Source organism: Mixophyes fleayi, chromosome 3 (assembly GCF_038048845.1).
Source record: "Mixophyes fleayi isolate aMixFle1 chromosome 3, aMixFle1.hap1, whole genome shotgun sequence".
Taxonomy (NCBI): domain Eukaryota; kingdom Metazoa; phylum Chordata; class Amphibia; order Anura; family Limnodynastidae; genus Mixophyes; species Mixophyes fleayi.
In genome coordinates this window covers 5,670,881-5,693,532 of record NC_134404.1, presented here as the reverse complement: position 1 = coordinate 5,693,532, position 22,652 = coordinate 5,670,881, and the positions used below count along the sequence as shown (strand labels likewise).

At 34.8% G+C, this 22,652-nt stretch overlaps 6 non-coding genes across 6 annotated transcripts; all 6 read left to right on the top strand.

Annotated features, from left to right (window-relative positions):
• The first annotated feature begins 10,196 nt into the window (after positions 1–10,196).
• TRNAF-GAA (transfer RNA phenylalanine (anticodon GAA)) lies at positions 10,197–10,269 on the top strand. The gene has a single exon. It is a non-coding gene; the product is annotated as a tRNA-Phe (tRNA).
• Positions 10,270–10,974: 705 nt separating this feature from the next.
• TRNAF-GAA (transfer RNA phenylalanine (anticodon GAA)) lies at positions 10,975–11,047 on the top strand. Its single transcript has one exon. It is a non-coding gene; the product is annotated as a tRNA-Phe (tRNA).
• A 705-nt stretch (positions 11,048–11,752) lies between these two features.
• On the top strand, positions 11,753–11,825 carry TRNAF-GAA (transfer RNA phenylalanine (anticodon GAA)). Its single transcript has one exon. It is a non-coding gene; the product is annotated as a tRNA-Phe (tRNA).
• A 2,252-nt stretch (positions 11,826–14,077) lies between these two features.
• On the top strand, positions 14,078–14,150 carry TRNAF-GAA (transfer RNA phenylalanine (anticodon GAA)). The gene has a single exon. It is a non-coding gene; the product is annotated as a tRNA-Phe (tRNA).
• A 2,261-nt stretch (positions 14,151–16,411) lies between these two features.
• Positions 16,412–16,484, top strand: TRNAF-GAA (transfer RNA phenylalanine (anticodon GAA)). The gene has a single exon. It is a non-coding gene; the product is annotated as a tRNA-Phe (tRNA).
• Positions 16,485–21,843: 5,359 nt separating this feature from the next.
• TRNAF-GAA (transfer RNA phenylalanine (anticodon GAA)) lies at positions 21,844–21,916 on the top strand. The gene has a single exon. It is a non-coding gene; the product is annotated as a tRNA-Phe (tRNA).
• The last annotated feature ends 736 nt before the right edge of the window (positions 21,917–22,652 follow it).

Sequence of the window (22,652 nt, the reverse complement as noted above, 5' to 3'; positions counted from 1 at the left end):
AATGAGAAAGTACCTGTAGCTAATTAAAGCTTATTCATTTGAAATCATTATAGTAATCAGAAATTGTAAACATTCACCTTCCAAGCTGGCTGAAATAGCTCAGCTGGGAAAGCGTTAGACTGAAGATCTAAAGGTCCCTGGTTCAATCCTGGGTTTTGGCATGTTTGAACAGGTGTTTTTTTAAGTGAAAAGCTCAAACTGGAAGTAATTTCAAGATGAAATTCCATAATGTCATCCACCAATTTTTCTTAGCAAAGAAGAATATTCAGCCCTATCTTTCAAATAATCAGAACATTTCATTTAATAACACTGTCCAGAAACACAGGATAAAAAGTGTCCATGATTTCAGTAGTCCGGGCTTGACTCTTTATGCAATTGTAATTATCTCAATGATAAAATTTCTCAGCATTTTGCATCAATGCTTCTATTATAAAATAAAGGTTTTGTGATGGGTGAACATACAGTATAAAAACTGCTATGAAATGCTATGTTTACATTCGAAGCAATCATGATGAAAGGAAAAACTGTTATATAACCTTGTGTAATCTTCCTGGCATGACTCAGTTTGGAGAAAGTTAGGTTGAAGATTCAAAGGATTGTTGGCTTTCAATTTCTGGGGCTTTCTCTCTCTTCTACTACAGGAGAGAAGATTAATGAGCCCAAGCCTTCCACTGAATAATAAAACTAAAATTAACAATACTTACCTGCAATGCAGCAGCAGATACTAAGGTGTTCATGATTTTCATGGACTCACCTTAAATTCCAATGAAATTCAGAATGAGAAAGTACCTGTAGCTAATTAAAGCTTATTCATTTGAAATCATTATAGTAATCAGAAATTGTAAACATTCACCTTCCAAGCTGGCTGAAATAGCTCAGCTGGGAAAGCGTTAGACTGAAGATCTAAAGGTCCCTGGTTCAATCCTGGGTTTTGGCATGTTTGAACAGGTGTTTTTTTAAGTGAAAAGCTCAAACTGGAAGTAATTTCAAGATGAAATTCCATAATGTCATCCACCAATTTTTCTTAGCAAAGAAGAATATTCAGCCCTATCTTTCAAATAATCAGAACATTTCATTTAATAACACTGTCCAGAAACACAGGATAAAAAGTGTCCATGATTTCAGTAGTCCGGGCTTGACTCTTTATGCAATTGTAATTATCTCAATGATAAAATTTCTCAGCATTTTGCATCAATGCTTCTATTATAAAATAAAGGTTTTGTGATGGGTGAACATACAGTATAAAAACTGCTATGAAATGCTATGTTTACATTCGAAGCAATCATGATGAAAGGAAAAACTGTTATATAACCTTGTGTAATCTTCCTGGCATGACTCAGTTTGGAGAAAGTTAGGTTGAAGATTCAAAGGATTGTTGGCTTTCAATTTCTGGGGCTTTCTCTCTCTTCTACTACAGGAGAGAAGATTAATGAGCCCTAGCCTTCCACTGAATAATAAAACTAAAATTAACAATACTTACCTGCAATGCAGCAGCAGATACTAAGGTGTTCATGATTTTCATGGACTCACCTTAAATTCCAATGAAATTTAGAATGAGAAAGTACCTGTAGCTAATTAAAGTTTATTCATTTGAAATCATTATAGTAATCCGAAATTGTGAATACACTCACCTTCCAAACTGGCCGAAATAGCTCAGCTGGGAGAGTGTTAGACTGAAGATTTAAAGGTCCCTGGTTCAATCCCAGGTTTCGGCATGTTTGAACAGGTTTTTTTTTAAGTGAAAAGCTCAAACTGGAAGTAATTTCAAGATGAAATTCCATAATGTCATCCACCAATTTTTCTTAGCAAAGAAGAATATTCAGCCCTATCTTTCAAATAATCAGAACATTTCATTTAATAACACTGCCCAGAAACACAGGATAAAAAGTGTCCATGATTTCAGTAGTGCGGGCTTGACTCTTTATGCAATTGTAATTATCTCAATGATAAAATTTCTCAGCATTTTGCATCAATGCTTCTATTATAAAATAAAGGTTTTGTGATGGGTGAACATACAGTATAAAAACTGCTATGAAATGCTATGTTTACATTCGAAGCAATCATGATGAAAGGAAAAACTGTTATATAACCTTGTGTAATCTTCCTGGCATGACTCAGTTTGGAGAAAGTTAGGTTGAAGATTCAAAGGATTGTTGGCTTTCAATTTCTGGGGCTTTCTCTCTCTTCTACTACAGGAGAGAAGATTAATGAGCCCTAGCCTTCCACTGAATAATAAAACTAAAATTAACAATACTTACCTGCAATGCAGCAGCAGATACTAAGGTGTTCATGATTTTCATGGACTCACCTTAAATTCCAATGAAATTCAGAATGAGAAAGTACCTGTAGCTAATTAAAGCTTATTCATTTGAAATCATTATAGTAATCAGAAATTATAAACATTCACCTTCCAAGCTGGCTGAAATAGCTCAGCTGGGAAAGCGTTAGACTGAAGATCTAAAGGTCCCTGGTTCGATCCTGGGTTTTGGCATGTTTGAACAGGTGTTTTTTTAAGTGAAAAGCTCAAACTGGAAGTAATTTCAAGATGAAATTCCATAATGTCATCCACCAATTTTTCTTAGCAAAGAAGAATATTCAGCCCTATCTTTCAAATAATCAGAACATTTCATTTAATAACACTGTCCAGAAACACAGGATAAAAAGTGTCCATGATTTCAGTAGTCCGGGCTTGACTCTTTATGCAATTGTAATTATCTCAATGATAAAATTTTTCAGCATTTTGCATCAATGCTTCTATTATAAAATAAAGGTTTTGTGATGGGTGAACATACAGTATAAAAACTGCTATGAAATGCTATGTTTACATTTGAAGCAATCATGATGAAAGGAAAAACTGTTATATAACCTTGTGTAATCTTCCTGGCATGACTCAGTTTGGAGAAAGTTAGGTTGAAGATTCAAAGGATTGTTGGCTTTCAATTTCTGGGGCTTTCTCTCTCTTCTACTACAGGAGAGAAGATTAATGAGCCCTAGCCTTCCACTGAATAATAAAACTAAAATTAACAATACTTACCTGCAATGCAGCAGCAGATACTAAGGTGTTCATGATTTTCATGGACTCACCTTAAATTCCAATGAAATTTAGAATGAGAAAGTACCTGTAGCTAATTAAAGTTTATTCATTTGAAATCATTATAGTAATCCGAAATTGTGAATACACTCACCTTCCAAGCTGGCCGAAATAGCTCAGCTGGGAGAGTGTTAGACTGAAGATTTAAAGGTCCCTGGTTCAATCCCAGGTTTCGGCATGTTTGAACAGGTTTTTTTTTAAGTGAAAAGCTCAAACTGGAAGTAATTTCAAGATGAAATTCCATAATGTCATCCACCAATCTTTCTTAGCAAAGAAGAATATTCAGCCCCATCTTTCAAATAATCAGAACATTTCATTTAATAACACTGTCCAGAAATACAGGATAAAAAGTGTCCATGATTTCAGTAGTCCAGGCTTGACTCTTTATGCAATTGTAATTATCTCAATGATAAAATTTCTCAGCATTTTGCATCAATGCTTCTATTATAAAATAAAGGTTTTGTGATGGGTGAACATACAGTATAAAAACTGCTATGAAATGCTATGTTTACATTCGAAGCAATCATGATGAAAGGAAAAACTGTTATATAACCTTGTGTAATCTTCCTGGCATGACTCAGTTTGGAGAAAGTTAGGTTGAAGATCCAAAGGATTGTTGGCTTTCAATTTCTGGGGCTTTCTCTCTCTTCTACTACAGGAGAGAAGATTAATGAGCCCAAGCCTTCCACTGAATAATAAAACTAAAATTAACAATACTTACCTGCAATGCAGCAGCAGATACTAAGGTGTTCTTGATTTTCATGGACTCACCTTAAATTCCAATGAAATTCAGAATGAGAAAGTACCTGTAGCTAATTAAAGCTTATTCATTTGAAATCATTATAGTAATCAGAAATTATAAACATTCACCTTCCAAGCTGGCTGAAATAGCTCAGCTGGGAAAGCGTTAGACTGAAGATCTAAAGGTCCCTGGTTCAATCCCAGGTTTCGGCATGTTTCAACTGGTGTTTTTTGAAGTGAAAAGCTCAAACTGGAAGTAATTTCAAGATGAAATTCCATAATGTCATCCACCAATTTTTCTTAGCAAAGAAGAATATTCAGCCCCATCTTTCAAATAATCAGAACATTTCATTTAATAACACTGTCCAGAAATACAGGATAAAAAGTGTCCATGATTTCAGTAGTCCGGGCTTGACTCTTTATGCAATTGTAATTATCTCAATGATAAAATTTCTCAGCATTTTGCATCAATGCTTGTATTATAAAATAAAGGTTTTGTTATGGGTGAACATACAGTATAAAAACTGCTATGAAATGCTATGTTTACATTCGAAGCAATCATGATGAAAGGAAAAACTGTTATATAACCTTGTGTAATCTTCCTGGCATGACTCAGTTTGGAGAAAGTTAGGTTGAAGATCCAAAGGATTGTTGGCTTTCAATTTCTGGGGCTTTCTCTCTCTTCTACTACAGGAGAGAAGATTAATGAGCCCAAGCCTTCCACTGAATAATAAAACTAAAATTAACAATACTTACCTGCAATGCAGCAGCAGATACTAAGGTGTTCATGATTTTCATGGACTCACCTTAAATTCCAATGAAATTTAGAATGAGAAAGTACCTGTAGCTAATTAAAGCTTATAGATTTGAAATCATTATAGTAATCCGAAATTGTGAATACATTCACCTTCCAAGCTGGCCGAAATAGCTCAGCTGGGAGAGCGTTAGACTGAAGATCTAAAGGTCCCTGGTTTAATCCCGGGTTTCGGCATGTTTGAACAGGTGTTTTTTTAAGTGAAAAGCTCAAACTGGAAGTAATTTCAAGATGAAATTCCATAATGTCATCCACCAATTTTTCTTAGCAAAGAGGAATTTTCAGCCCCATCTTTCAAATAATCAGAACATTTCATTTAATAACACTGTCCAGAAATACAGGATAAAAAGTGTCCATGATTTCAGTAGTCCGGGCTTGACTCTTTATGCAATTGTAATTATCTCAATGATAAAATTTCTCAGCATTTTGCATCAATGCTTATATTATAAAATAAAGGTTTTGTGATGGGTGAACATACAGTATAAAAACTGCTATGAAATGCTATGTTTACATTCGAAGCAATCATGATGAAAGGAAAAACTGTTATATAACCTTGTGTAATCTTCCTGGCATGACTCAGTTTGGAGAAAGTTAGGTTGAAGATCCAAAGGATTGTTGGCTTTCAATTTCTGGGGCTTTCTCTCTCTTCTACTACAGGAGAGAAGATTAATGAGCCCTAGCCTTCCACTGAATAATAAAACTAAAATTAACAATACTTACCTGCAGTGCAGCAGCAGATACTAAGGTGTTCATGATTTTCATGGACTCACCTTAAATTCCAATGAAATTTAAAATGAGAAAGTACCTGTAGCTAATTAAAGCTTATTTATTTGAAATCATTATAGTAATCCGAAATTGTGAATACATTCACCTTCCAAGCTGGCCGAAATAGCTCAGCTGGGAGAGCGTTAGACTGAAGATCTAAAGGTCCCTGGTTTAATCCCGGGTTTTGGGATGTTTGAACAGCTGTTTTTTTAAGTGAAAAGCTCAAACTGGAAGTAATTTCAAGATGAAATTCCATAATGTCATCCACCAATTTTTCTTAGCAAAGAAGAATATTCAGCCCCATCTTTCAAATAATCAGAACATTTCATTTAATAACACTGTCCAGAAATACAGGATAAAAAGTGTCCATGATTTCAGTAGTCCGGGCTTGACTCTTTATGCAATTGTAATTATCTCAATGATAAAATTTCTCAGCATTTTGCATCAATGCTTGTATTATAAAATAAAGGTTTTGTTATGGGTGAACATACAGTATAAAAACTGCTATGAAATGCTATGTTTACATTCGAAGCAATCATGATGAAAGGAAAAACTGTTATATAACCTTGTGTAATCTTCCTGGCATGACTCAGTTTGGAGAAAGTTAGGTTGAAGATCCAAAGGATTGTTGGCTTTCAATTTCTGGGGCTTTCTCTCTCTTCTACTACAGGAGAGAAGATTAATGAGCCCAAGCCTTCCACTGAATAATAAAACTAAAATTAACAATACTTACCTGCAATGCAGCAGCAGATACTAAGGTGTTCATGATTTTCATGGACTCACCTTAAATTCCAATGAAATTTAGAATGAGAAAGTACCTGTAGCTAATTAAAGCTTATAGATTTGAAATCATTATAGTAATCCGAAATTGTGAATACATTCACCTTCCAAGCTGGCCGAAATAGCTCAGCTGGGAGAGCGTTAGACTGAAGATCTAAAGGTCCCTGGTTTAATCCCGGGTTTCGGCATGTTTGAACAGGTGTTTTTTTAAGTGAAAAGCTCAAACTGGAAGTAATTTCAAGATGAAATTCCATAATGTCATCCACCAATTTTTCTTAGCAAAGAGGAATTTTCAGCCCCATCTTTCAAATAATCAGAACATTTCATTTAATAACACTGTCCAGAAATACAGGATAAAAAGTGTCCATGATTTCAGTAGTCCGGGCTTGACTCTTTATGCAATTGTAATTATCTCAATGATAAAATTTCTCAGCATTTTGCATCAATGCTTATATTATAAAATAAAGGTTTTGTGATGGGTGAACATACAGTATAAAAACTGCTATGAAATGCTATGTTTACATTCGAAGCAATCATGATGAAAGGAAAAACTGTTATATAACCTTGTGTAATCTTCCTGGCATGACTCAGTTTGGAGAAAGTTAGGTTGAAGATCCAAAGGATTGTTGGCTTTCAATTTCTGGGGCTTTCTCTCTCTTCTACTACAGGAGAGAAGATTAATGAGCCCTAGCCTTCCACTGAATAATAAAACTAAAATTAACAATACTTACCTGCAGTGCAGCAGCAGATACTAAGGTGTTCATGATTTTCATGGACTCACCTTAAATTCCAATGAAATTTAAAATGAGAAAGTACCTGTAGCTAATTAAAGCTTATTTATTTGAAATCATTATAGTAATCCGAAATTGTGAATACATTCACCTTCCAAGCTGGCCGAAATAGCTCAGCTGGGAGAGCGTTAGACTGAAGATCTAAAGGTCCCTGGTTTAATCCCGGGTTTTGGGATGTTTGAACAGCTGTTTTTTTAAGTGAAAAGCTCAAACTGGAAGTAATTTCAAGATGAAATTCCATAATGTCATCCACCAATTTTTCTTAGCAAAGAAGAATATTCAGCCCCATCTTTCAAATAATCAGAACATTTCATTTAATAACACTGTCCAGAAATACAGGATAAAAAGTGTCCATGATTTCAGTAGTCCGGGCTTGACTCTTTATGCAATTGTAATTATCTCAATGATAAAATTTCTCAGCATTTTGCATCAATGCTTCTATTATAAAATAAAGGTTTTGTGATGGGTGAACATACAGTATAAAAACTGCTATGAAATGCTATGTTTACATTCGAAGCAATCATGATGAAAGGAAAAACTGTTATATAACCTTGTGTAATCTTCCTGGCATGACTCAGTTTGGAGAAAGTTAGGTTGAAGATCCAAAGGATTGTTGGCTTTCAATTTCTGGGGCTTTCTCTCTCTTCTACTACAGGAGAGAAGATTAATGAGCCCTAGCCTTCCACTGAATAATAAAACTAAAATTAACAATACTTACCTGCAATGCAGCAGCAGATACTAAGGTGTTCATGATTTTCATGGACTCACCTTAAATTCCAATGAAATTTAGAATGAGAAAGTACCTGTAGCTATTTAAAGCTTATTCATTTGAAATCATTATAGTAATCCGAAATTGTGAATACATCCATCTTCCAAGCTGCCTGTAATAGCTCAGCTGGGAGAGCGTTAGACTGAAGATCTAAAGGTCCCTGGTTCGATCCCAAGTTTTGGCATGTTTGAACAGGTGTTTTTTGAAGTGAAAAGCTCGAACTGGAAGTAATTTCAAGATGAAATTCCATAATGTCATCCACCAATTTTTCTTAGCAAAGAAGAATATTCAGCCCCATCTTTTAAATAATCAGAACATTTCATTTAATAACACTGTCCAGAAATACAGGATAAAAAGTGTCCATGATTTCAGTAGTCCGGGCTTGACTCTTTATGCAATTGTAATTATCTCAATGATAAAATTTCTCAGCATTTTGCATCAATGCTTCTATTATAAAATAAAGGTTTTGTGATGGGTGAACATACAGTATAAAAACTGCTATGAAATGCTATGTTTACATTCGAAGCAATCATGATGAAAGGAAAAACTGTTATATAACCTTGTGTAATCTTCCTGGCATGACTCAGTTTGGAGAAAGTTAGGTTGAAGATCCAAAGGATTGTTGACTTTCAATTTCTGGGGCTTTCTCTCTCTTCTACTACAGGAGAGAAGATTAATGAGCCCTAGCCTTCCACTGAACAATAAAACTAAAATTAACAATACTTACCTGCAATGCAGCAGCAGATACTAAGGTGTTCATGATTTTCATGGACTCACCTTAAATTCCAATGAAATTTAGAATGAAAAAGTACCTGTAGCTAATTAAAGCTTATTCATTTGAAATCATTATAGTTATCCGAAATTGTGAATACATTCATCTTCCAAGCTGGCCGAAATAGCTCAGCTGGGAGAGCGTTAGACTGAAGATCTAAAGGTCCCTGCTTTGATCCCGGGTTTCGGCATGTTTGAACAGGTGTTTTTTGAAGTGAAAAGCTCGAACTGGAAGTAATTTCAAGATGAAATTCCATAATGTCATCCACCAATTTTTCTTAGCAAAGAAGAGTATTCAGCCCCATCTTTCAAATAATCAGAACATTTCATTTAATAACACTGTCCAGAAATACAGGATAAAAAGTGTCCATGATTTCAGTAGTCCGGGCTTGACTCTTTATGCAATTGTAATTATCTCAATGATAAAATTTCTCAGCATTTTACATCAATGCTTCTATTATAAAATAAAGGTTTTGTGACGGGTGAACATACAGTATAAAAACTGCTATGAAATGCTATGTTTACATTCGAAGCAATCATGATGAAAGGAAAAACTGTTATATAACCTTATGTAATCTTCCTGGCATGACTCAGTTTGGAGAAAGTTAGGTTGAAGATCCAAAGGATTGTTTGCTTTCAATTTCTGGGGCTTTCTCTCTTTTCTACTACAGGAGAGAAGATTAATGAGCCCTAGCCTTCCACTGAACAATAAAACTAAAATTAACAATTCTTACCTGCAATGCAGCAGCAGATACTAAGGTGTTCATGATTTTCATGGACTCACCTTAAATTCCAATGAAATTTAGAATAAGAAAGTACCTGTAGCTAATTAAAGCTTATTCATTTGAAATCATTATAGTTATCCGAAATTGTGAATACATTCATCTTACAAGATGGCCCAAATAGCTCAGCAGGGAGAGCGTTAGACTGAAGATCTAGAGGTCCCTGGTTCGAGCCCGGGTTTCAGCATGTTTCAACAGGTTTTTTTTGAAGTGAAAAGCTGGAACTAAAAGTAATTTCAATATGAAATTTCATAATGTCATCCACAAATTTTTCTTAGCAAAGAAGAATATTCAGCCCCATCTTTAAAATAATCAGAACATTTCATTTAATAACACTGTCCAGAAATACAGGATAAAAAGTGTCCATGATTTCAATAGTCCGGGCTTGACTCTTTATGCAATTGTAATTATCTCAATGATAAAATTTCTCAGCATTTTGCATCAATGCTTCTGTTATAAAATAAAGGTTTTGTGATGGGTGAACATACAGTATAAAAACTGCTATGAAATGCTATGTTTACATTCGAAGCAATCATGATAAAAGGAAAAACTGTTATATAACCTTGTGTAATCTTAATGGCATGACTCAGTTTGGAGAAAGTTAGGTTGAAGATCCAAAGGATTGTTGGCTTTCAATTTCTGGGGCTTTCTCTCTCTTCTACTACAGGAGAGAAGATTAATGAGCCCTAGCCTTCCACTGAACAATAAAACTAAAATTAACAATACTTACCTGCAATGCAGCAGCAGATACTAAGGTGTTCATGATTTTCATGGACTCACCTTAAATTCCAATGAAATTTAGAATAAGAAAGTACCTGTAGCTAATTAAAGCTTATTTATTTGAAATCATTATAGTTATCCGAAATTGTGAACACATTCATCTTCCAAGCTGGCTGAAATAGCTCAGCTGGGAGAGCGTTAGACTGAAGATCTAAAGGTCCCTGGTTCAATCCCAGGTTTCGGCATGTTTGATCAGGTGTTTTTTGAAGTGAAAAGCTCGAACTGGAAGTAATTTCAAGATGAAATTCCATAATGTCATCCACCAATTTTTCTTAGCAAAGAAGAATATTCAGCCCCATCTTTCAAATAATCAGAACATTTCATTTAATAACACTGTCCAGAAATACAGGATAAAAAGTGTCCATGATTTCAGTAGTCCGGGCTTGACTCTTTATGCAATTGTAATTATCTCAATGATAAAATTTCTCAGCATTTTGCATCAATGCTTCTATTATAAAATAAAGGTTTTGTGATGGGTGAACATACAGTATAAAAACTGCTATGAAATGCTATGTTTACATTCGAAGCAATCATGATGAAAGGAAAAACTGTTATATAACCTTGTGTAATCTTCCTGGCATGACTCAGTTTGGAGAAAGTTAGGTTGAAGATCCAAAGGATTGTTGGCTTTCAATTTCTGGGGCTTTCTCTCTCTTCTACTACAGGAGAGAAGATTAATGAGCCCTAGCCTTCCACTGAACAATAAAACTAAAATTAACAATACTTACCTGCAATGCAGCAGCAGATACTAAGGTGTTCATGATTTTCATGGACTCACCTTAAATTCCAATGAAATTTAGAATGGGAAAGTACCTGTAGCTAATTAAAGCTTATTCATTTGAAATCATTATTTTTATCCGAAATTGTGAATACATTCATCTTCCAAGCTGGCCGAAATAGCTCAGCTGGGAGAGCGTTAGACTGAAGATCTAAAGGTCCCTGGTTCGATCCCGGGTTTCGGCATGTTTGAACAGGTGTTTTTTGAAGTGAAAAGCTCGAACTGGAAGTAATTTCAAGATGAAATTCCATAATGTCATCCACCAATTTTTCTTAGCAAAGAAGAATATTCAGCCCCATCTTTCAAATAATCAGAACATTTCATTTAATAACACTGTCCAGAAATACAGGATAAAAAGTGTCCATGATTTCAGTAGTCCGGGCTTGACTCTTTATGCAATTGTAATTATCTCAATGATAAAATTTATCAGCATTTTGCATCAATGCTTCTATTATAAAATAAAGGTTTTGTGATGGGTGAACATACAGTATAAAAACTGCTATGAAATGATATGTTTACATTCGAAGCAATCATGATGAAAGGAAAAACTGTTATATAACCTTGTGTAATCTTCCTGGCATGACTCAGTTTGGAGAAAGTTAGGTTGAAGATCCAAAGGATTGTTGGCTTTCAATTTCTGGGGCTTTCTCTCTTTTCTACTACAGGAGAGAAAATTAATGAGCCCTAGCCTTCCACTGAACAATAAAACTAAAATTAACAATACTTACCTGCAATGCAGCAGCAGATACTAAGGTGTTCATGATTTTCATGGACTCACCTTAAATTCCAATGAAATTTAGAATGAGAAAGTACATGTAGCTAATTAAAGCTTATTCATTTGAAATCATTATAGTTATCCGAAATTGTGAACACATTCATCTTCCAAGCTGGCTGAAATAGCTCAGCTGGGAGAGCGTTAGACTGAAGATCTAAAGGTCCCTGGTTCGATCCCAGGTTTCGGCATGTTTGATCAGGTGTTTTTTGAAGTGAAAAGCTCGAACTGGAAGTAATTTCAAGATGAAATTCCATAATGTCATCCACCAATTTTTCTTAGCAAAGAAGAATATTCAGCCCCATCTTTCAAATAATCAGAACATTTCATTTAATAACACTGTCCAGAAATACAGGATAAAAAGTGTCCATGATTTCAGTAGTCCGGGCTTGACTCTTTATGCAATTGTAATTATCTCAATGATAAAATTTCTCAGCATTTTGCATCAATGCTTCTATTATAAAATAAAGGTTTTGTGAACATACAGTATAAAAACTGCTATGAAATGCTATGTTTACATTTGAAGCAGTCATGATGAAAGGAAAAACTGTTATATAACCTTGTGTAATCTTCCTGGCATGACTCAGTTTGGAGAAAGTTAGGTTGAAGATCCAAAGGATTGTTGACTTTCAATTTCTGGGGCTTTCTCTCTCTTCTACTACAGGAGAGAAGATTAATGAGCCCTAGCCTTCCACTGAACAATAAAACTCAAATTAACAATACTTACCTGCAATGCAGCAGCAGATACTAAGGTGTTCATGATTTTCATGGACTCACCTTAAATTCCAATGAAATTTAGAATGAGAAAGTACCTGTAGCTAATTAAAGCTTATTCATTTGAAATCATTATAGTAATCCGAAATTGTGAATACATTCATCTTCCAAGCTGGCCGAAATAGCTCAGCTGGGAGAGCGTTAGACTGAAGATCTAAAGGTCCCTGTTTCGATCCCGGGTTTCGGCATGTTTGAACAGGTGTTTTTTTAAGTGAAAAGCTCGAACTGGAAATAATTTCAATATGAAATTCCATAATGTCATCCACCAATTTTTCTTAGCAAAGAAGAATATTCAGCCCCATCTTTCAAATAATCAGAACATTTCATTTAATAACACTGTCCAGAAATACAGGATAAAAAGTGTCCATGATTTCAGCAGTCCGGGCTTGACTCTTTATGCAATTGTAATTATCTCAATGATAAAATTTCTCAGCATTTTGCATCAATGCTTCTATTATAAAATAAAGGTTTTGTGATGGGTGAACATACAGTATAAAAACTGCTATGAAATGCTATGTTTACATTCGAAGCAATCGTGATGAAAAGAAAAACTGTTATATAACCTTGTGTAATCTTCCTGGCATGACTCAGTTTGGAGAAAGTTAGGTTGAAGATCGAAAGGATTGTTGACTTTCAATTTCTGGGGCTTTCTCTCTCTTCTACTACAGGAGAGAAGATTAATGAGCCCTAGCCTTCCACTGAACAATAAAACTAAAATTAACAATACTTACCTGCAATGCAGCAGCAGATACTAAGGTGTTCATGATTTTCATGGACTCACCTTAAATTCCAATGAAATTTAGAATGAGAAAGTACCTGTAGCTAATTAAAGCTTATTCATTTGAAATCATTATAGTAATCCGAAATTGTGAATACATTCATCTTCCAAGCTGGCCGAAATAGCTCAGTTGGGAGAGCGTTAGACTGAAGATCTAAAGGTTTTTGGTTCGATCTCGGGTTTCGGCATGTTTGAACAGGTGTTTTTTGAAGTGAAAAGCTCGAACTGGAAGTAATTTCAAGATGAAATTCCATAATGTCATCCACCAATTTTTCTTAGCAAAGAAGAATATTCAGCCCCATCTTTCAAATAATCAGAACATTTCATTTAATAACACTGTCCAGAAATACAGGATAAAAAGTGTCCATGATTTCAGTAGTCCGGGCTTGACTCTTTATGCAATTGTAATTATCTCAATGATAAAATTTCTCAGCATTTTGCATCAATGCTTCTATTATAAAATAAAGGTTTTGTGATGGGTGAACATACAGTATAAAAACTGCTATGAAATGCTGTTTACATTCGAAGCAATCATGATGATAGGAAAAACTGTTATATAACCTTGTATAATCTTCCTGGCATGACTCAGTTTGGAGAAAGTTAGTTTGAAGATCCAAAGGATTGTTGGCTTTCAATTTCTGGGGCTTTCTCTCTCTTCTACTACAGGAGAGAAGATTAATGAGCCCTAGCCTTCCACTGAACAATAAAACTAAAATAAACAATATTTACCTGCAATGCAGCAGCAGATACTAAGGTGTTCATGATTTTCATGGACTCACCTTAAATTCCAATGAAATTTAGAATGAGAAAGTACCTGTAGCTAATTAAAGCTTATTCATTTGAAATCATTATAGTAATCCGAAATTGTGAATACATTCATCTTCCAAGCTGGCCGAAATAGCTCAGATGGGAGAGCGTTAGACTGAAGATCTAAAGGTCCCTGGTTCGATCCCGGGTTTCGGCATGTTTGAACAGGTGTTTTTTGAAGTGAAAAGCTCGAACTGGAAGTAATTTCAAGATGAAATTCCATAATGTCATCCACCAATTTTTCTTAGCAAAGAAGAATATTCAGCCCCATCTTTCAAATAATCAGAACAATTCATTTAATAACACTGTCCAGAAATACAGGATAAAAAGTGTCCATGATTTCAGTAGTCCGGGCTTGACTCTTTATGCAATTGTAATTATCTCAATGATAAAATTTATCAGCATTTTGCATCAATGCTTCTATTATAAAATAAAGGTTTTGTGATGGGTGAACATACAGTATAAAAACTGCTATGAAATGCTATGTTTACATTCGAAGCAATCATGATGAAAGGAAAAACTGTTATATAACCTTATGTAATCTTCCTGGCATGACTCAGTTTGGAGAAAGTTAGGTTGAAGATCCAAAGGATTGTTGGCTTTCAATTTCTGGGGCTTTCTCTCTTTTCTACTACAGGAGAGAAGATTAATGAGCCCTAGCCTTCCACTGAACAATAAAACTAAAATTAACAATACTTACCTGCAATGCAGCAGCAGATACTAAGGTGTTCATGATTTTCATGGACTCACCTTAAATTCCAATGAAATTTAGAATGAGAAAGTACATGTAGCTAATTAAAGCTTATTCATTTGAAATCATTATAGTTATCCGAAATTGTGAATACATTCATCTTCCAAGCTGGCTGAAATAGCTCAGCTGGGAGAGTGTTAGACTGAAGATCTAAAGGTTCCTGGTTCGATTCCGGGTTTCGGCATGTTTGAACAGGTGTTTTTTGAAGTGATAAGCTCGAACTGGAAGAAATTTCAAGATGAAATTTCATAATGTCATCCACCAATTTTTCTTAGCAAAGAAGAATATTCAGCCCCATCTTTCAAATAATCAGAACATTTCATTTAATAACACTGTCCAGAAATACAGGATAAAAAGTGTCCATGATTTCAGTAGTCCGGGCTTGACTCTTTATGCAATTGTAATTATCTCAATGATAAAATTTCTCAGCATTTTGCATCAATGCTTCTATTATAAAATAAAGGTTTTGTGATGGGTGAACATACAGTATAAAAACTGCTATGAAATGCTATGTTTACATTCGAAGCAATCATGATGAAAGGAAAAACTGTTATATAACCTTATGTAATCTTCCTGGCATGACTCAGTTTGGAGAAAGTTAGGTTGAAGATCCAAAGGATTGTTGGCTTTCAATTTCTGGGGCTTTCTCTCTTTTCTACTACAGGAGAGAAGATTAATGAGCCCTAGCCTTCCACTGAACAATAAAACTAAAATTAACAATTCTTACCTGCAATGCAGCAGCAGATACTAAGGTGTTCATGATTTTCATGGACTCACCTTAAATTCCAATGAAATTTAGAATAAGAAAGTACCTGTAGCTAATTAAAGCTTATTCATTTCAAATCATTATAGTTATCCAAAATTGTGAATACATTCATCTTCCAAGATGGCCCAAATAGCTCAGCTGGGAGAGCGTTAGACTGAAGATCTAGAGGTCCCTGGTTCGATCCCGGGTTTCAGCATGTTTGAACAGGTTTTTTTTTAAGTGAAAAGCTGGAACTAAAAGTAATTTCAATATGAAATTTCATAATGTCATCCACCAATTTTTCTTAGCAAAGAAGAATATTCAGCCCCATCTTTAAAATAATCAGAACATTTCATTTAATAACACTGTCCAGAAATACAGGATAAAAAGTGTCCATGATTTCAATAGTCCGGGCTTGACTCTTTATGCAATTGTAATTATCTCAATGATAAAATTTCTCAGCATTTTGCATCAATGCTTCTATTATAAAATAAAGGTTTTGTGATGGGTGAACATACAGTATAAAAACTGCTATGAAATGCTATGTTTACATTCGAAGCAATCATGATGAAAGGAAAAACTGTTATATAACCTTGTGTAATCTTCCTGGCATGACTCAGTTTGGAGAAAGTTAGGTTGAAGATCCAAAGGATTGTTGGCTTTCAATTTCTGGGGCTTTCTCTCTCTTCTACTACAGGAGAGAAGATTAATGAGCCCTAGCCTTCCACTGAACAATAAAACTAAAATTAACAATACTTACCTGCAATTCAGCAGCAGATACTAAGGTGTTCATGATTTTCATGGACTCACCTTAAATTCCAATGAAATTTAGAATAAGAAAGTACCTGTAGCTAATTAAAGCTTATTTATTTGAAATCATTATAGTTATCCGAAATTGTGAACACATTCACCTTCCAAGCTGGCTGAAATAGCTCAGCTGGGAGAGCGTTAGACTGAAGATCTAAAGGTCCCTGGTTCGATCCCAGGTTTCGGCATGTTTGATCAGGTGTTTTTTGAAGTGAAAAGCTCGAACTGGAAGTAATTTCAAGATGAAATTCCATAATGTCATCCACCAATTTTTCTTAGCAAAGAAGAATATTCAGCCCCATCTTTCAAATAATCAGAACATTTCATTTAATAACACTGTCCAGAAATACAGGATAAAAAGTGTCCATGATTTCAGTAGTCCGGGCTTGACTCTTTATGCAATTGTAATTATCTCAATGATAAAATTTCTCAGCATTTTGCATCAATGCTTCTATTATAAAATAAAGGTTTTGTGAACATACAGTATAAAAACTGCTATGAAATGCTATGTTTACATTTGAAGCAGTCATGATGAAAGGAAAAACTGTTATATAACCTTGTGTAATCTTCCTGGCATGACTCAGTTTGGAGAAAGTTAGGTTGAAGATCCAAAGGATTGTTGACTTTCAATTTCTGGGGCTTTCTCTCTCTTCTACTACAGGAGAGAAGATTAATGAGCCCTAGCCTTCCACTGAACAATAAAACTCAAATTAACAATACTTACCTGCAATGCAGCAGCAGATACTAAGGTGTTCATGATTTTCATGGACTCACCTTAAATTCCAATGAAATTTAGAATGAGAAAGTACCTGTAGCTAATTAAAGCTTATTCATTTGAAATCATTATAGTAATCCGAAATTGTGAATACATTCATCTTTCAAGCTGGCCGAAATAGCTCAGCTGGGAGAGCGTTAGACTGAAGATCTAAAGGTCCCTGTTTCGATCCCGGGTTTCGGCATGTTTGAACAGGTGTTTTTTTAAGTGAAAAGCTCGAACTGGAAGTAATTTCAATATGAAATTCCATAATGTCATCCACCAATTTTTCTTAGCAAAAAAGAATATTTAGCCCCATCTTTCAAATAATCAGAACATTTCATTTAATAACACTGTCCAGAAATACAGGATAAAAAGTGTCCATGATTTCAGTAGTCCAGGCTTGACTCTTTATGCAATTGTAATTATCTCAATGATAAAATTTCTCAGCATTTTGCATCAATGCTTCTATTATAAAATAAAGGTTTTGTGATGGGTGAACATACAGTATAAAAACTGCTATGAAATGCTATGTTTACATTCGAAGCAATTGTGATGAAAGGAAAAACTGTTATATAACCTTGTGTAATCTTCCTGGCATGACTCAGTTTGGAGAAAGTTAGGTTGAAGATCGAAAGGATTGTTGACTTTCAATTTCTGGGGCTTTCTCTCTCTTCTACTACAGGAGAGAAGATTAATGAGCCCTAGCCTTCCACTGAACAATAAAACTCAAATTAACAATACTTACCTGCAATGCAGCAGCAGATACTAAGGTGTTCATGATTTTCATGGACTCACCTTAAATTGCAATGAAATTTAGAATGAGAAAGTACCTGTAGCTAATTAAAGCTTATTCATTTGAAATCATTATAGTAATCCGAAATTGTGAATACATTCATCTTCCAAGCTGGCCGAAATAGCTCAGCTGGGAGAGCGTTAGACTGAAGATCTAAAGGTTCTTGGTTCGATCTCGGGTTTCGGCATGTTTGAACAGGTGTTTTTTGAAGTGAAAAGCTAGAACTGGAAGTAATTTCAAGATGAAATTCCATAATGTCATCCACCAATTTTTCTTAGCAAAGAAGAATATTCAGCCCCATCTTTCAAATAATCAGAACATTTCATTTAATAACACTGTCCAGAAATACAGGATAAAAAGTGTCCATGATTTCAGTAGTCCGGGCTTGACTCTTTATGCAATTGTAATTATCTCAATGATAAAATTTCTCAGCATTTTGCATCAATGCTTCTATTATAAAATAAAGGTTTTGTGATGGGTGAACATACAGTATAAAAACTGCTATGAAATGCTATGTTTACATTCGAAGCAATCATGATGAAAGGAAAAACTGTTATATAACCTTATGTAATCTTCCTGGCATGACTCAGTTTGGAGAAAGTTAGGTTGAAGATCCAAAGGATTGTTGGCTTTCAATTTCTGGGGCTTTCTCTCTTTTCTACTACAGGAGAGAAGATTAATAAGCCCTAGCCTTCCACTGAACAATAAAACTAAAATTAACAATACTTACCTGCAATGCAGCAGCAGATACTAAGGTGTTCATGATTTTCATGGACTCACCTTAAATTCCAATGAAATTTAGAATGAGAAAGTACATGTAGCTAATTAAAGCTTATTCATTTGAAATCATTATAGTTATCCGAAATTGTGAATACATTCATCTTCCAAGCTGGCTGAAATAGCTCAGCTGGGAGAGCGTTAGACTGAAGATCTAAAGGTCCTTGGTTCGATCCCAGTTTTCGGCATGTTTGATCAGGTGTTTTTTGAAGTGAAAAGCTCGAACTGGAAGTAATTTCAAGATGAAATTCCATAATGTCATCCACCAATTTTTCTTAGCAATGAAGAATATTCAGCCCCATCTTTCAAATAATCAGAACATTTCATTTAATAACACTGTCCAGAAATACAGGATAAAAAGTGTCCATGATTTCAGTAGTCCGGGCTTGACTCTTTATGCAATTGTAATTATCTCAATGATAAAATTTCTCAGCATTTTGCATCAATGCTTCTATTATAAAATAAAGGTTTTGTGAACATACAGTATAAAAACTGCTATGAAATGCTATGTTTACATTTGAAGCAGTCATGATGAAAGGAAAAACTGTTATATAACCTTGTGTAATCTTCCTGGCATGACTCAGTTTGGAGAAAGTTAGGTTGAAGATCCAAAGGATTGTTGACTTTCAATTTCTGGGGCTTTCTCTCTCTTCTACTACAGGAGAGAAGATTAATGAGCCCTAGCCTTCCACTGAACAATAAAACTCAAATTAACAATACTTACCTGCAATGCAGCAGCAGATACTAAGGTGTTCATGATTTTCATGGACTCACCTTAAATTCCAATGAAATTTAGAATGAGAAAGTACCTGTAGCTAATTAAAGCTTATTCATTTGAAATCATTATAGTAATCCGAAATTGTGAATACATTCATCTTCCAAGCTGGCCGAAATAGCTCAGCTGGGAGAGCGTTAGACTGAAGATCTAAAGGTCCCTGTTTCGATCCCGGGTTTCGGCATGTTTGAACAGGTGTTTTTTTAAGTGAAAAGCTCGAACTGGAAGTAATTTCAATATGAAATTCCATAATGTCATCCACCAATTTTTCTTAGCAAAGAAGAATATTCAGCCCCATCTTTCAAATAATCAGAACATTTCATTTAATAACACTGTCCAGAAATACAGGATAAAAAGTGTCCATGATTTCAGTAGTCCGGGCTTGACTCTTTATGCAATTGTAATTATCTCAATGATAAAATTTATCAGCATTTTGCATCAATGCTTCTATTATAAAATAAAGGTTTTGTGATGGGTGAACATACAGTATAAAAACTGCTATGAAATGCTATGTTTACATTCGAAGCAATCATGATGAAAGGAAAAACTGTTATATAACCTTATGTAATCTTCCTGGCATGACTCAGTTTGGAGAAAGTTAGGTTGAAGATCCAAAGGATTGTTGACTTTCAATTTCTGGGGCTTTTTCTCTCTTCTACTACAGGAGAGAAGATTAATGAGCCCTAGCCTTCCACTGAACAATAAAACTCAAATTAACAATACTTACCTGCAATGCAGCAGCAGATACTAAGGTGTTCATGATTTTCATGGACTCACCTTAAATTCCAATGAAATTTAGAATGAGAAAGTACATGTAGCTAATTAAAGCTTATTCATTTGAAATCATTATAGTTATCCGAAATTGTGAATACATTCATCTTCCAAGCTGGCTGAAATAGCTCAGCTGGGAAAGCGTTAGACTGAAGATCTAAAAGTCCCTGATTCGATCCCGGGTTTCGGCATGTTTGAACTGGTGTTTTATGAAGTGAAAAGCTCGAACTGGAAGTAATTTCAAGATGAAATTCCATAATGTCATCCACCAATTTTTCTTAGCAAAGAAGAATATTCAGCCCCATCTTTCAAATAATCAGAACATTTCATTTAATAACACTGTCCAGAAATACAGGATAAAAAGTGTCCATGATTTCAGTAGTCCAGGCTTGACTCTTTATGCAATTGTAATTATCTCAATGATAAAATTTCTCAGCATTTTGCATCAATGCTTCTATTATAAAATAAAGGTTTTGTGATGGGTGACCATACAGTATAAAAACTGCTATGAAATGCTATGTTTACATTTGAAGCAGTCATGATGAAAGGAAAAACTGTTATATAACCTTGTGTAATCTTCCTGGCATGACTCAGTTTGGAGAAAGTTAGGTTGAAGATCCAAAGGATTGTTGACTTTCAATTTCTGGGGCTTTCTCTCTCTTCTACTACAGGAGAGAAGATTAATGAGCCCTAGCCTTCCACTGAACAATAAAACTCAAATTAACAATACTTACCTGCAATGCAGCAGCAGATACTAAGGTGTTCATGATTTTCATGGACTCACCTTAAATTCCAATGAAATTTAGAATGAGAAAGTACCTGTAGCTAATTAAAGCTTATTCATTTGAAATCATTATAGTAATCCGAAATTGTGAATACATTCATCTTCCAAGCTGGCCGAAATAGCTCAGCTGGGAGAGCGTTAGACTGAAGATCTAAAGGTCCCTGTTTCGATCCCGGGTTTCGGCATGTTTGAACAGGTGTTTTTTTAAGTGAAAAGCTCGAACTGGAAGTAATTTCAATATGAAATTCCATAATGTCATCCACCAATTTTTCTTAGCAAAGAAGAATATTCAGCCCCATCTTTCAAATAATCAGAACATTTCATTTAATAACACTGTCCAGAAATACAGGATAAAAAGTGTCCATGATTTCAGTAGTCCGGGCTTGACTCTTTATGCAATTGTAATTATCTCAATGATAAAATTTATCAGCATTTTGCATCAATGCTTCTATTATAAAATAAAGGTTTTGTGATGGGTGAACATACAGTATAAAAACTGCTATGAAATGCTATGTTTACATTCGAAGCAATCATGATGAAAGGAAAAACTGTTATATAACCTTATGTAATCTTCCTGGCATGACTCAGTTTGGAGAAAGTTAGGTTGAAGATCCAAAGGATTGTTGACTTTCAATTTCTGGGGCTTTTTCTCTCTTCTACTACAGGAGAGAAGATTAATGAGCCCTAGCCTTCCACTGAACAATAAAACTCAAATTAACAATACTTACCTGCAATGCAGCAGCAGATACTAAGGTGTTCATGATTTTCATGGACTCACCTTAAATTCCAATGAAATTTAGAATGAGAAAGTACATGTAGCTAATTAAAGCTTATTCATTTGAAATCATTATAGTTATCCGAAATTGTGAATACATTCATCTTCCAAGCTGGCTGAAATAGCTCAGCTGGGAGAGCGTTAGACTGAAGATCTAAAGGTCCCTGGTTCGATCCCAGGTTTCGGCATGTTTGATCAGGTGTTTTTTGAAGTGAAAAGCTCGAACTGGAAGTAATTTCAAGATGAAATTCCATAATGTCATCCACCAATTTTTCTTAGCAAAGAAGAATATTCAGCCCCATCTTTCAAATAATCAGAACATTTCATTTAATAACACTGTCCAGAAATACAGGATAAAAAGTGTCCATGATTTCAGTAGTCCGGGCTTGACTCTTTATGCAATTGTAATTATCTCAATGATAAAATTTCTCAGCATTTTGCATCAATGCTTCTATTATAAAATAAAGGTTTTGTGATGGGTGAACATACAGTATAAAAACTGCTATGAAATGCTATGTTTACATTCGAAGCAATCATGATGAAAGGAAAAACTGTTATATAACCTTATGTAATCTTCCTGGCATGACTCAGTTTGGAGAAAGTTAGGTTGAAGATCCAAAGGATTGTTGGCTTTCAATTTCTGGGGCTTTCTCTCTTTTCTACTACAGGAGAGAAGATTAATGAGCCCTAGCCTTCCACTGAACAATAAAACTAAAATTAACAATACTTACCTGCAATGCAGCAGCAGATACTAAGGTGTTCATGATTTTCATGGACTCACCTTAAATTCCAATGAAATTTAGAATGAGAAAGTAACTGTAGATAATTAAAGCTTATTCATTTGAAATCATTATAGTAATCCGAAATTGTGAATACATTCATCTTCCAAGCTGGCTGAAATAGCTCAGCTGGGAGAGCGTTAGA